The sequence below is a fragment of the Melozone crissalis genome, unplaced genomic scaffold (assembly GCF_028551555.1).
Source record: "Melozone crissalis strain CALT ecotype California unplaced genomic scaffold, PUWL_Pcris_2 ptg000035l_1, whole genome shotgun sequence".
Lineage (NCBI taxonomy): Eukaryota > Metazoa > Chordata > Aves > Passeriformes > Passerellidae > Melozone > Melozone crissalis.
Window position 1 is genome coordinate 3,535,931 of NW_026535813.1, and position 13,909 is coordinate 3,549,839.

Consider the following 13,909-nt stretch of genomic DNA (forward strand, 5'->3'; position numbering starts at 1 on the left):
CCCCTTTTTTTTGTATTTGAACCACAAACACAACTGCTAAGGACTTTTGCAGGGCCCTTGCAAAAATCTAAGCAGACAGGGGTGACCCAGAATGTGGGGACCCTGAGAGGCATTCCCTGGGTTAGGGAGACACGAGAAGCTTCCCTCAAAAGCTATTAAGACCCCATTGGCTCCTTCCCTTGTTCCTATGTCCCTCAGCCACTCCCTCCCTATTCCCCCATTGGCCCTTATCTTTTTACTGACCCGATGCCACTGCTTAGCCCCTACCTCTGGACTCAGAGAAACCTGGACTTTCCCCATGAGTGTACCCTTGGACCCTGAACGACTCACCACGTGGCTGAATTAAACATCTGTGGATATTATGCAAAGGCCCTTTTTGCTTCCTTACCCTGGACTTTATTAGCAGCTATTCCGGCTGCTACAACAAAACAATGACAACCACCAGCAAAATTAAGAGTCCACCTTCCAACAATACCCCAAGCCAGTCAGCAATATCCCAACTTACAAGGAAACTACTCAAACATTTCCATCCTTCATTCACCTGCTAATTACTAACTTCTTCCTTAAAATCCAAAACTCATGTGAACTGATCCACTATGATCTAACAAGCCCATAAACACATACCCTCAAAATCCTGATGTTCATAAGCATGCACCAACAATAATGATGTACCAACAAGGCACATAGAAAATGAATTTTCAAATGCTGTTGCAGACCCCTCAGTCCCTTAATGACACATTTATGGCAGGATGACACTTTCACTTTTAGTTGAATAGATTTTTCTCCACACAGAATTAGAGACCAAGTCATCTGCCTAGTCACCACTTAGTTCTAAGTAGCATCCACTTAACTTTACAACTGGTTGCTGCTATCATAATGGGCAACTAACCTAGTTGTTCAAAGTGTGGAACCTTAGCTACTAATTCAACACCCCTATGCAAAGGCAACACCTCCCCTAGGTACATTAAATTCCCCTATTTTGGGAACGTCGGTGCCATGCAAAGGGAAATAGTACAAGACACATTACTCAGCACTACAAACCTCTCTGTAAAAAAAATACTAAGAACTAAAGTAAAGGTAACATCCAACAATTTAAATTCGAGTTTTCAGCGTGAGTCAATATACCCATTTGCTCAGCCTTGAATTATCATCTTCACAGCATGTTCTTTGAGGGTCCATGCTTCAATCCACCTAGTGGCCAGTGTCACCCACTCATTTTACTTCAGCTGTGGAACCACCCATCCTGTTCTTTCCTATATACTCCAGATAAGACTTAGCTCAATGAGCAAAAACTCAACGAGGGCCATTCTCTGTCGGAACACACATGTCCCTTCCTTCACGTTATTAATTCCACTGAGCCAGTCCACCTTCCAGTAATCAAATCTTTAACCCATACCTGTCCCTTCTGTTCTTGGCTGTTTTATGGCCTGGAAAGGCTCAGAGATGGCCTTGGGCAGCCCGCACTTCAAAAGGACGAATAGAGGCTTCAGGTCTTTCTCGGACTTCAGTATTTATTGATTGTTTATCTAAAAGATTTTCTCTCTGCCCGACAGAGGTCCGCACAGCAAGCCAGCCACATGCACACTGCGAGCCCCCGGGGCGGTCACTTATCTTTATACTCAAAACTACGTATACAATATTTACCTATTCTTTCCAATACCTTTTACCCTTATTGACCGGTGCACTTTTAGTAATAACCAATCCCAAAGTGCCACCATCACCACAGAAGATGGAGGCCAAGAAGAAGAAGAAGAAGGAGGACAGGACACGCCCCAATTCCTCCATCTTACTTCTTTAGACCCCCCTGTACAGAAATCCTAAACCCTGTGTTTTACACTCTAATTAACTTATCCCTTCACCATTTACCCCAGTGAAATCCTCCCATCTTCATACAGGTGTCGTCTCTCGTGTAGGATCAAAGTCCAGCCACCAGACACTTCTGGCAACATTCCAGGACTCCCGAGCCCCCCAAGGGTGGTCTCGGTCACTCTGCACCTCAGCCCTGAGGTGCTGAAATCCCACATCTCCCCCTTCTGTTTGCACCAAGAAGACCTCTTTTGCTATCTGATTCATCGCACGTTTTAAACATGCAAATATGCATGGGACGACAAGTATGAGGACTAGGAGAACTATTAAAATATAGAATCCTATCTTTAAAATTCCTCTCCAAATGGGAGAGATGTCAAAGAATTCTACCAGCTGATCGATCCATGATCCTGTGATCTCGCCAAGCTTATTTATACTGTCCTTTATGTTTTTAATACTTTCATGAATTGACCTTGAATGATCCGAGAGATTCATGCAGCACATCCCTTCAAACTCTTCGCACCCATGTCCATGAGCGAGCAATAGATAATCGATCGCCGCTCTGTTTTGAAGAGTAGTCTGTCTTACGCCACTGATGTCTTTTAACGTGTCATCCAATGTGACAGACACAGACCGCGCATGTTTGCTCAACCAACAACCCATGTGGTCGATCTGAGTCAAGGCCACCCCTGATGCTGTTTGAGGTGAGAAGATTGCTGTAGCAATCCTCGCTGTCTTGTCCCAAGAAAATATTTCATCATTGCAGTCTGCCGCATATTGTTGTATTGATCTTTTTTCTTTGTGCTTTTTCTCTCTTAGCATGTTCAAATCAGGCGATAGCATTGAAATTTCCCCAATGCTGCATGGACCTCCCGTGGCATTAGCAGGAATGCCGTGCCAAATTCTGTCCCCGCAAATTAAAAACAAACCCCGTGGCAATTGCACTGGGACTTGGATCGATCCCCTGGCAGTTTTCTCTGTATATTTACACCATGCTGATGCATTCTTATAGAATTCATGATTGGGAGTTACATCGATAGTTTTTGCCTTTGTGACACCTGGAATTTCAAACTGCATGCAGAGTTCCATTGTCATGGACCCAAAAATCTCCAATTCCTGAGGTTCTGTAGAAGCCACAGGAAGTAGATGTGTCCAAGCACACCACTCTTTCACAGGATCTTTAATGACCTGTGAAATGTTAACTGCGGAGTGCCCTGGAACTGGCCATTCGTCCACTGGCAATCCAACCATGCATGCTGAAAATCTTTTCCCTCTTCTCGAATGTGTCAGGCAAATACTATCTAAATTCGCTGCTTGAGCTAAAGTCTCCCATACATTTTGCTTTGGCTGACTAATAGGTAAATTTCCTCCATTGCTCACTGCAATGAATGAAAGAATGATGCACATGAGCATCATGAAACTCATGACTTCGCTTTTGTGCGAGATCGTTGTTTTGTTTTTCATTCAGGACCCTAATGGAAAATCCCCAAAGTCCTTAGTTTCTTTTTATTTCTCTTCCGAGTCGTTTTTCACAGTCTGAGTCTCGACTTCTGTCTGAGTACGCGTCTCTTTGTTTCTCAGATCAGCGTTCTCGTATTCTCGCACTCAAAATGGCCTCACGTGTCGCGCTGACACCCACTTCAGACCTCGATCTGTGGAAACACAAGCAAAACCCTTGCCCCAAGTGATTAGTTTGAAAGGACCCTCTATTTGTCCTGTCTCTGGGTTTCTGATCAAAACTAAAGAATTTTCCCTTAGCTTTGCCTGTGTGTTGTTTAGAAAATGCCTCACGATTGGTGGATTGGGTTCTGAGGATGAACTATTTAGGAAATTCAACACATACAGTGCCTTATTTAATTTCATGTGAGGTGTTGCCTCCGGCTCACCCCTCCTTTGTCTGTCCAGAAGGGATTTCAGGGTGTGATGTGTTCTCTCAATGATCGCCTGACCTGTGGGCGAATGTGGAATACCAAACGTATGTTTGACACCCCATCTTTTCAGGAATTTGTCAAGCACCCTGCCTGTATACGTTGGACCATTGTCTGTTTTTATCTCCTGAGGCACACCTAATGATGCGAATGCTTGCAGAAAATGTCGACAAGCATGGTCTGCTGTTTCTCCTGCATGTGCTGAAGCAAAGACTGCACCTGAGAATGTATCTACAGAAACATGAACATTTTTGAGCCTCCCAAAGGATGGATACTTCGTGACATCAGCTTGCCACAACTGAAGACTTTGCAGCCCTCCCGTATTAATCGCTCCGGTAGAAGAAGGAGGCTGCACAAGCTGACAGTCTGGACAAGCACTAATGATCTCCCTCGCCTGACTCTTTGTGAGACGAAAGGACTCCATCAGCGCTTGCGCATTCTGATGAAAGAACGCATGACTAAATCTTGCTTGCTCAAAAATGTCCGGCAGTGTTTGCAAAATGGGCATTGTCAACCTGTCCGCTCGAGCATTCCCTTCCGCTAAAAACCCCGGAAGTGTTGTGTGCGCTCTAATGTGTGTGATAAAATATTCTCTTTCCCTGCCCTCTAGCAGTGTTTTCAAGCTCATCAGATATGAGTATAAAACCACATTAATGACTTCTTTCAAGAGCGAACCCTCCAATCTCTTGACCACACCCGCAACGTATGCGGAATCTGTCACCAGATTGAGAGGCTGTTTGAACAACTGAAATGTTCGGACAACGGCTGCCAACTCCACAATTTGTGGAGAGCCCTGAACCATCCTCACGTCTGACTCCCAATCTCCTGTCGTTGAGTTTCTCCACGTGATTACTTACTTGTGTGTCTTCCCTGAGCCATCTGAGAACACTGTGATCCCGTCCAAAGGTTCTTCACTTATTCTAGATTTCGCTCTGTAACATATTTGCGATTGCAGTATTCTATGTTGTGGAAAATGGACTGTGCAAATTCCTGGGAACGCTAACAACGCAATTAACAAGTCTTTCGATTGTTGCATTGCCCAATCAAAATAGTCTCGTTTCAGAGGTAATCTGATGATTGAGAATTCTCTTCCTGCCATTGTCAGCAACCTTGTTCTCGCCTTTATGATGATTTGTGCTGCCATCTCTAAATCTTTGAGAATTGTTTTTGCGGGCCTGTGTGGTAGGAAAATCCACTCTATGATTATCAAAGAGTCCTTTTGTGATTCATCCCATTGGAAGATCAAACCATGGAACTGCGTTTTCTTCCCCAGCACTGCCAACTGAAAAGGCAACGTTGGAACAAATCGATGTGCCTGCCTTTTCTGTATCGCGTTCGTGATTTTCTCCAACTCTTTTCTCGCTTCTGGCGTGAGTGTCCTGGGAGAACGAATGTCTGTGTCTCCTCTCAAAAGATCGAGCAACGCTGGAATGTCGCTGTTTGTGATTCCCAAAACTGGCCTCATCCAGTTGATTTCTCCCATAAGCTGTTGTAAATTATGCAAATTGTTGATCTTAGTGCTGATCTCCATTTTTTGAGGCTTTATTGTTTTCTCTGAAATTTTCCACCCCAGATATTTCCAAGGCGCAACCTCCTGAATCTTCGAAATGCTGATTTCCAGACCTGCCTTTTGCACCTCTTCAATCACACAGTCACGAGCTCCTTGCAGCTCCTGTTGTGTTGATGCTGCAATGAGCAAATCATCCATGTAATGAATGATCTTCGCCTTCGGAAATTTCTTCCGCGCTGGTGCCAAAGCTCGTGCCACGTACCATTGACAGATCGTCGGAGAATTTTTGAGTCCTTGTGGAAGAACGACCCAATGGTACCGCTGCAGAGGCGTTTCCTTGTTGATACTCGGAACTGAAGAGGCAAATCTCGGGGCATCATCTGGATGGAGTGGAATACTGAAAAAACAGTCCTTGAGGTCAATGACCACAATCGGCCATTCTCTGGGAATCATTGAGACAGATGGAAGTCCCAGTTGTAGTGGTCCCATGTCTTCTACGACTTCGTTGATCTTCCCGAGATCGTAACAACCTCCATTTGCCCGATAGCTTTTTCTTGATGACAAACACTGGAGAATTCCAAGGGCTGTCTGTCGGCTTGATGTGTCCCTTCTGCAATTGTTCTTGGACCAGGTCTTTCAAGGCACTCAACTTTTTCCTGCTCAAGGGGCCACTGATCCACCCAAACTGGATCATCTGTTTTCCATGTCAGCTTCAGTGTGGCGAGTGCTGCAGTGACCCCTATTAAAAATCCACTTCGATCTTCGCGCCCCATTGTGCCAAAAGGTCTCGACCCGAGACTGTGATCAGCTTTTGGACGACAAAAGGACGAATGATCGCCGTCTTGTCTCCTGGTCCCGTGACAACGACAGAATTCTCACTTTGCAGACACAGAGATGCTCCCCCGATGCCTGAGAGAGAACCCAATGGCGCGACCAAGCTCCAACTGCGTGGCCAAAAGATGTACGATATTACCGTTACATCCGCCCCTGTGTCGAGCATACCTCTGATCGATATTGTCCTGTCCCCACATGTCAATTGGCATGTGAGCGTGGGTCGGTCTCGACCTATGTGCTTCACCCATGTTGTGTGTACTTCAACATGTTCCTTCATAGGGAAACCTTCGTCGAAGATTGACATGACCTCTCCAACTGCTTGTGGCGGCAATGCGAAAGCTCTCGCGACCACAGTATTTTCCGGTACAGTCAATGGTGGACGAAGCGCTCTTGCCAAAACTGTTAATTCTGTATTCTTGTCCGCTGAGACAACCGTTGGATAAACAATGAGTCCAAGAATACTGCATTTGTCTTGCCCAACTATCAAGAAATCTTGTTTTTTGTATGAGTCCCCGGGAATACCCATTGGTATCTCCGCATGACTTTCGTCTAGAAAGCATACTGGTTTTGAAGCTGCCAATGCACACTGTGCCCCTGGTGGGAGGAGGTCTGGGTCACTGTGGAATCGACTAAGGGTTTTGCTGAGGGCATCTGCCTGTCGCTCACTGATGATTGCCCTGTCTGTTCTTGTGACACCGCCAGTACTTGTGTCTGAGCACGCTGGCGATTTACGGCCGCGCTCAGTTTCCCGTTTCCCGGATGCGGTAACGGATTTCCTTCCACATCTGTCTGGGAATAACATTCTTTCACAGAGTGTCTTCCTCTTCCGCACCGCGCACAAATTGGCCTTTCTGTTTTCTGTGCTGGTGTTGGTGTATGTGTCCGTGGGCAATTCCTTTTCATGTGCCCAAACTCCCCACATTTGTAGCACCGTCCTCCTGGGGGATTGTTCTTTTTCTGCATCGTTGCAAGAACTTTGTTGATGTTCTTGTCCTGTTGATGGAGTAATTTTTCGAACATCTTTTCCAATGTTTTGTCCTCTGATTGCCTTTCTGAGTGTCCCTTTAACTGTTCTTCCCATTCCTCTCCTAATTCATTCTTCACGATCGATGCGGCATGCTGAGGTGTCCCCACCTTGCTGCATGCCTCCACCATCTCTGCCAAGGATGGCCATCCTGGCATGGCACTAAAGACCCATTGACAATCCGGGTTGGCATTGCCGAAAGCTAAGCTCTCCAAGAGAGGCCTCTTCGCTTCTTCTATCGTCACCTGTCGATCCATGGCTTGCGTGAGTCGATCGATGAACGACATGAATGGTTCTGTGGGACCTTGCCTGATGCAAGAGAACGGAACATCCAGAGCTCCTGTCGGTGTAATTTGCAGGATTGCCAATCGCGCTGCTTCTTTGATGTCGTTTAACACTCTTCGTGGAAGCCGCGCTGCTTGTTCCCCTGGGTTGTCATCTGGAGGATTCCCTGCTAACTGCCCTTCTGTGAGGTTCGCGTTTGGCCCACCTTGATATCTATTCCGCAACTCAGCAAGATATTTTCTCCACCTTTTTTCCCAGATGAGATTTTGTGTGTCAGTGAGAATCCTTGCCACAATACTTCGAATATCATTTGGCGTGAGATCATACGTAGTGAATGTCCCTCTTAGTAGCTGTTTGAAGTATTGTGAGTTCAGCCCAAAAGTTTGAGCCGCCTTCCCTAAGTCTTTGAGTGTCTCATGACCCATCCTTTCCCACCTTGGATTCTGTCCCTGGGCATCATATGTCACCGGCATTGTCAAATCTCCTGATCCCGGGAATAAATGCTTTTCCTTTGCCAATGCTTTTCTGATTCGCTTCCAATCCATCGTCTTCACCGGCTCTTGAAATTCCTCTTCTTGAGACTCCATTGGGATTTGCATGAATAATGGTGTTGTGGATGTCATCGGTGATTCATCGTGCCTCATTTTTCGCCTTGAGGTTTTTGGCCTCGCTCCTAAATCCGAAAAGGAAACTCGAGGATCTTGTTGATATTTCTTTTTTGCTGTATCAAATGAATGCAAGAAGCTTTTCGCTGCTTCTGCTGCTGACAGCATCCATGCCGGAACACCTTCCGATGCTGTGATCCGTATGACATCCTCTCCTTGTTGCTGTGCTTACTCTGAACTTTCATCATCTTCACGAAATCCCGAAGTCGACGGATAATCCCTTTGCTGTGTTATCATTGTCTTCTTTGAAGCAATTTTCTCAATTTTCTTTTTGTATAATGTTGGGAAAAATTGCTGCATTGTTGCAGTCTCGCCACGAGATGGCGCTGTGGCTCCACCTAACAGATCTGGCATGTCGTGCACTTCTGTCATCCCCCCACGAGGTGGCGCTGTCACCGGCCTCCCTGACTCGGATGACGGAGTGAGCTCAACTGCTATTTCTTCGGTCGACCGCCGCGTTCGCGATCTCGCCCTAGACCGAGCCTGCCTGGCTTTTAATTCAGCCGAAAATGGAGCTCGAACACCAGAACGTCTCCCTTGAAGGGATGAGCCTTGGACTCCGAGGTTTTTGACTAAAGGCACCGAATCTGGAGAGGGTGTGGACCCCCGAGATGCGGAATCCTGAGCATGGCCCCTCCTCGCCCGAGACGTCACAGGGGACCTAGCCCGCCCCCGCCCGCGTTCTGCTCTCCGCGCATGCGTGCTTTCCGAGCTGCTCCCTGTCTCTCCCGAGCTGACGTCACTCTCTCCCCCTCGTTCTACCTCCAAAGTCTCCTCCCCTCGGTCTGTCCCTGACTCTGTCTCCTCCTCCTCTGACGCTGTGTCCACTCCCCACGCCGGTATGCGCCTGCCTCCCACCGGCACCCGGGCCCGCTCCCCGATTCGAGCCGACCTCCGCACCGGGTCTGACGTCACAACCGCGCGCCTCCTGTGTCTCACTACCGTGGCCCTTTGGGGCTGCGCGGTTTCCCCCAATTCGCCGCCCGTGCCTAACGCTCTCGCACCGGTTTGTGACTCCCCCCCCGGTCTTTGCGAGTTCTGCCCGCCGCACGCGTTTCTGGCTCCCTGCCGGCCGTTATCTCTTCACCCGCGCCCCCCGCCTGGACAGCCGCAGCCTGGCCGCCCTGCTTTGTCGCCGCAGCGCCGCCACGAGAAAGCGCTCCCCCCGATCCCTTTTCTCCTCCCTGCATCCCCCCTTCCGATCTCTTGTCTGAGTCGGATCCTGATTCTCCTGTACTCTCCGGGGTTTCAGGACGTTTTAGGAGTTTCCTGGGGTTTCTGGGTTTTGGGACCGGAGGCTTTGATACTATTTCCTGCTCCCTTTCCTCGAGAGCATTTCCCCCCTGGCTATCTGAGGCCAGAGCTAATTTTTTCCGAGAGCTTTGCTCTCCCCTTCTTTCTGAGGGCCCCGCAACTTCTTGTTGCTTTTCCAGTTTTTTCGACTGCTTCAAAATGCCTTCCAGCATTAATCTTGCTGGCGAGAACAGCTTTAACGCTGTCTCATCTTTTTTTGTTGCTAAAAGATATAAATGTCTTTTAATTTCCTGCCAGAACCCTACTTCAAACAGCAGGCGTGTTTCTGAAAGTGGATAATTGAGCCTCACCCACAATAATAACTGTTTTAACTCCTTCTTTGGGATCCCTTCCGTGTATGATGCAGCCACGCCTTGTAAGGCGGACAAAATTCCCAGCTGTTCCTGGGAGAGTGTGCCTCCCATGTTCTTAATTTTGACCTTCTTACCGAATCTGTCGTCAGAGCGGTCCGAAGGCTCCCGATCTCCGTCCAGCGGGTCACGAGGGATGGATCCAGAGGCGCCTTTCTGGTCCCGGTCCAGGCCGCTCTGCTACGAACTTCTTCGGCAGAAGCTGAGAGATGTAATTCTCAGTGACTGCTGTTTTTCGCAGACTCTCCTGGCCATTTTTTTTTTTCTTCTCTCCTCAGGAGTTATCAGTGTTCACCTGGGAATTCGTCCAAGGCCAGAGCTGCCCTCTCGGCTCTTCTGCTCTTCAGCTCTTCAGGGCTGATCCCTCCCCGAAAGGTTGGTGGGGGGTAGCCCACGCAGCGGACGCCACTTGTCCGTTCTGTTCTTGGCTGTTTTATGGCCTGGAAAGGCTCAGAGATGGCCTTGGGCAGCCCGCACTTCAAAAGGAAGAATAGAGGCTTCAGGTCTTTCTCGGACTTCAGTATTTATTGGTTGTTTATCTAAAAGATTTTCTCTCTGCCCGACAGAGGTCCGCACAGCAAGCCAGCCACGTGCACACTGCGAGCCCCCGGGGCGGTCACTTATCTTTATACTCAAAATTACGTATACAATATTTACCTATTCTTTCCAATACCTTTTACCCTTATTGACCGGTGCACTTTTAGTAATAACCAATCCCAAAGTGCCACCATCACCACAGAAGATGGAGGCCAAGAAGAAGAAGAAGAAGGAGGACAGGACACGCCCCAATTCCTCCATCTTACTTCTTTAGACCCCCCTGTACAGAAATCCTAAACCCTGTGTTTTACACTCTAATTAACTTATCCCTTCACCATTTACCCCAGTGAAATCCTCCCATCCTCATACAGGTGTCGTCTCCCGTGTAGGATCAAAGTCCAGCCACCAGACACTTCTGGCAACATTCCAGGACTCCCGAGCCCCCCAAGGGTGGTCTCGGTCACTCTGCACCTCAGCCCTGAGGTGCTGAAATCCCACACATACCTTAATATTTTTACAAACATTTGACTATTTAGAATTCAAAGAAGAAAAATTATAGAACATAGGAGAAAATTGTAAATCAAGTAAAGGGCTGTCCTGGTTTAGGGCAAATTTGGGAGAAAACCTCCAAAAGGGGGCCTCCCCAGAAAGTAAACCCACATGGCCCCTCCCCTCAACCAGTTCAGGAAAAATTTCCTTGGAGAGAAGTGGAAAAAAACCTGTTTATTTAACAGGCAAAGCACTCCCCAGCACAAAAAATGAACAATACCAGATGACAAAACTTGTTTGCCACTCTGAAGAGATGGCGAATTCAGAACATCTCTCTGGTGGGTGGTTGCTCTGTTATCAGTCCCTCCGGCACTGGGAAAGGCTGCTGCCCAGAGTAGGCCCCGGTGGGCCACAAAGCACAAGCTCTCGGTGCTTGCCCAGGTCCCCAGTTATCAGAATCTCTGCTGGTCAGAGTGACTCTGAGATACATACAAGTCTCTTTTCCCAGCCCGGCAGTCGAAGAAGAAGTCAGGATTCCTCTGTTCTCATTCTCAAGGTTGTTTATTATTTCTTATCCATAACATTCTTTCTCTGACCTGCCGAGGTCTGTCTGGCAGGTCGGGTTGAGGCACACTGACTGCCTTCAGAGCGGTGTTATCTTTTTATACTAAAAACTATGTGTACATTATTTACCATAACTTCTCAATACCTATCACCTATGTTAGACAGTGAGTTTCTACTTTAAACCAATGCAAAAGTGTCAGCATCACCCAGAATATGGAGGCTAGGAAGAAGAAAGAAGAAGGACAGGGTACGCCCAAATTCCTCCATCTTGGGACCCCAAGCCCCCATTCAAAAAACCTCAAAAATCTATTTGTCACCCTGTGACAAACTAACTATTATTCTACTTAAACTCTGTTGACTTGTAATTCTTCATATAAAGGTGGCAATTTGCTCCATGGGTCAAAATCAAAGTCACAGGTATCTTGGGCTCTGTGCCAAGGTCTCTGAGCCCTCTGACAGGGGCTGGAGCCATCCAGGACAGCCAGAGAGATGTCCTGGCTTCCGACATCCAGTCCAGAGCAGGTTCGAACAGTTCCAAGAAAAGGGAAAGAAAAACAGTCCAGGGAAAACTTCTCTGCCTCAGCTAGCTAAACTAACTAAAAAGCAAAGGACAGCTCTGTTCTGCCCCGTCCATGCCCAGACAACACAGTCCAGTGCAGAATGTGGAGGAGTGAGTGCAGTCTCTGATAAGAAACTCTGTGCTTCTTCTTCTCCTGGCCTTTTGTGGGATCTCAGCCCCTCAGGACTGAGGTGCAGAGTGACCGAGACCACCCTTGGGGGGCTTGGGAGTCCTGGAATGTTGCCAGAAGTGTCTGGTGGCTGGACTTTGATCCTACACAGGAGATGACATCTGTATGAGGATGGGAGGATTTCACTGGGGTGAATGGTGAAGGGATAAGTTAGTTAGAGTGAAACACAGGGTTTAAGATTTCTGTACAGGGGGGTCTAAAGAAGTAAGATGGAGGAATTGGGGCGTGTCCTGTTCTTCTTCTTCTTCTTGGCCTCCATCTTCTGTGGTGATGTTGGCACTTTGGGATTGGTTATTACTAAAAGTGCACTGGTTAATAAGGGTAAAAGGTATTGGGGAAAAATGATAAATATTGTATACGTAACTTCGAGTATAAAGATAGGTGACCGCCCCAGGGGCTCTCAGTGTGCTCATGGCTGACTGCTGAGCAGACCTCTGTCGGGCCAAGAGAAAATCTTTTAGATAAACAATTAATAAACACCGAGACCGAGAAAAGATCTGAAGTCCCTTCTCTTCCTTTGAAGCGCGGGCTGTCCAAGGCCACCCCGGGCCTTTCCAGGCCATCTAAACAGCCGAGAATCCGACAGCCTTTGGTCTCAGAACCAGTCTTGAAGGCACAGAATATAATATCCAGCATAAACAGAACAGATGATTTGGGATACAAGCATCATAACATCATCCTAGGACAAGGACATGAAAAGTTTAACACATAAACATCTTTATCTAATCTCACTTAAGGTAACTCCCTATACATTCTCCCTTTTTATTTTTAAACCTGGCACTTCAAAACAACATGACCATGTTCAAAAATTACTTGCCTTATTGAAATATGGGGAATGATCAACACCTCAGGGATGAAAAAATGTCTGCCATTTTTGTGAAACATATGCTGGGCCATTATCCGTCTTTTTTACGATGAAGCACCTAAAATAGAAAAGGCATGGCAAAAATGATGAATAACACCCCAAGCTGCTTCACCTGCCAATGCTAATGCAACCATGGCATGAGCAAAGATGTCAATTGTAGCATAAACAGACTTTAAATGGCCAAACTCAGGCATTTTTATAACATCTGTTTGCCATTCTTACAAAGGCAGTAGGTGTCTAGGATTGGTACCATAATATTATGAAATATGAGCCATATGCCAGTCAGAATAAGAAGAAATAATTGATTTTGTTTCACTTTGTGACAACTTAAATTATTGCCGTAGTGCCTAAGCACCTTGGTGAAAAAATTGATAACATATTAGGTACCGTTTTTACTGCCAAAGCAGCCACAAGGGAATCCACATCGACCAAATAAGGAGACCCTTGTTGAATCATAAATTCATATTCCCAATGACTATCCTTTTTCCAGGCTACAGCTGCTTTTCCAGTTTTCCCTGATCCATCTGTAAAAACTGTTGCACCTTCCAGTGGAACAAGAGAACAAATTTGTTTCCCCTAACAAGGAATATCCCAAGTCAAAGTCAAAATAGAATGAGAAGGTAAATGATACGTTATTTAACCTGTAAAATAAAATAAAGCAGATTGCAATTCACCATTATTTTGAAAACACCATTCAAAATACTATTGTTATTCACATATCACAATAGTTACAGGATCATGGTCTAAGATTTTATGACACCTGCGACCCTTGATAATGATATCTACAAAAGACTCATTAAGTCCTGAAGCTGTTTTTTGAGATCTGAAAGATAAATATATCCATTCCAAAGTATACAATTTATCTTCCCAATCATCATTCCATTGACACAATAGTCCACATGGTATTTTTGTTCTTTCAAAAGAAATAATTACACACAAAAGCGTTTATCCTGTAAACAAGTTTGCATGTCAAAGCTAATTCAACTTCT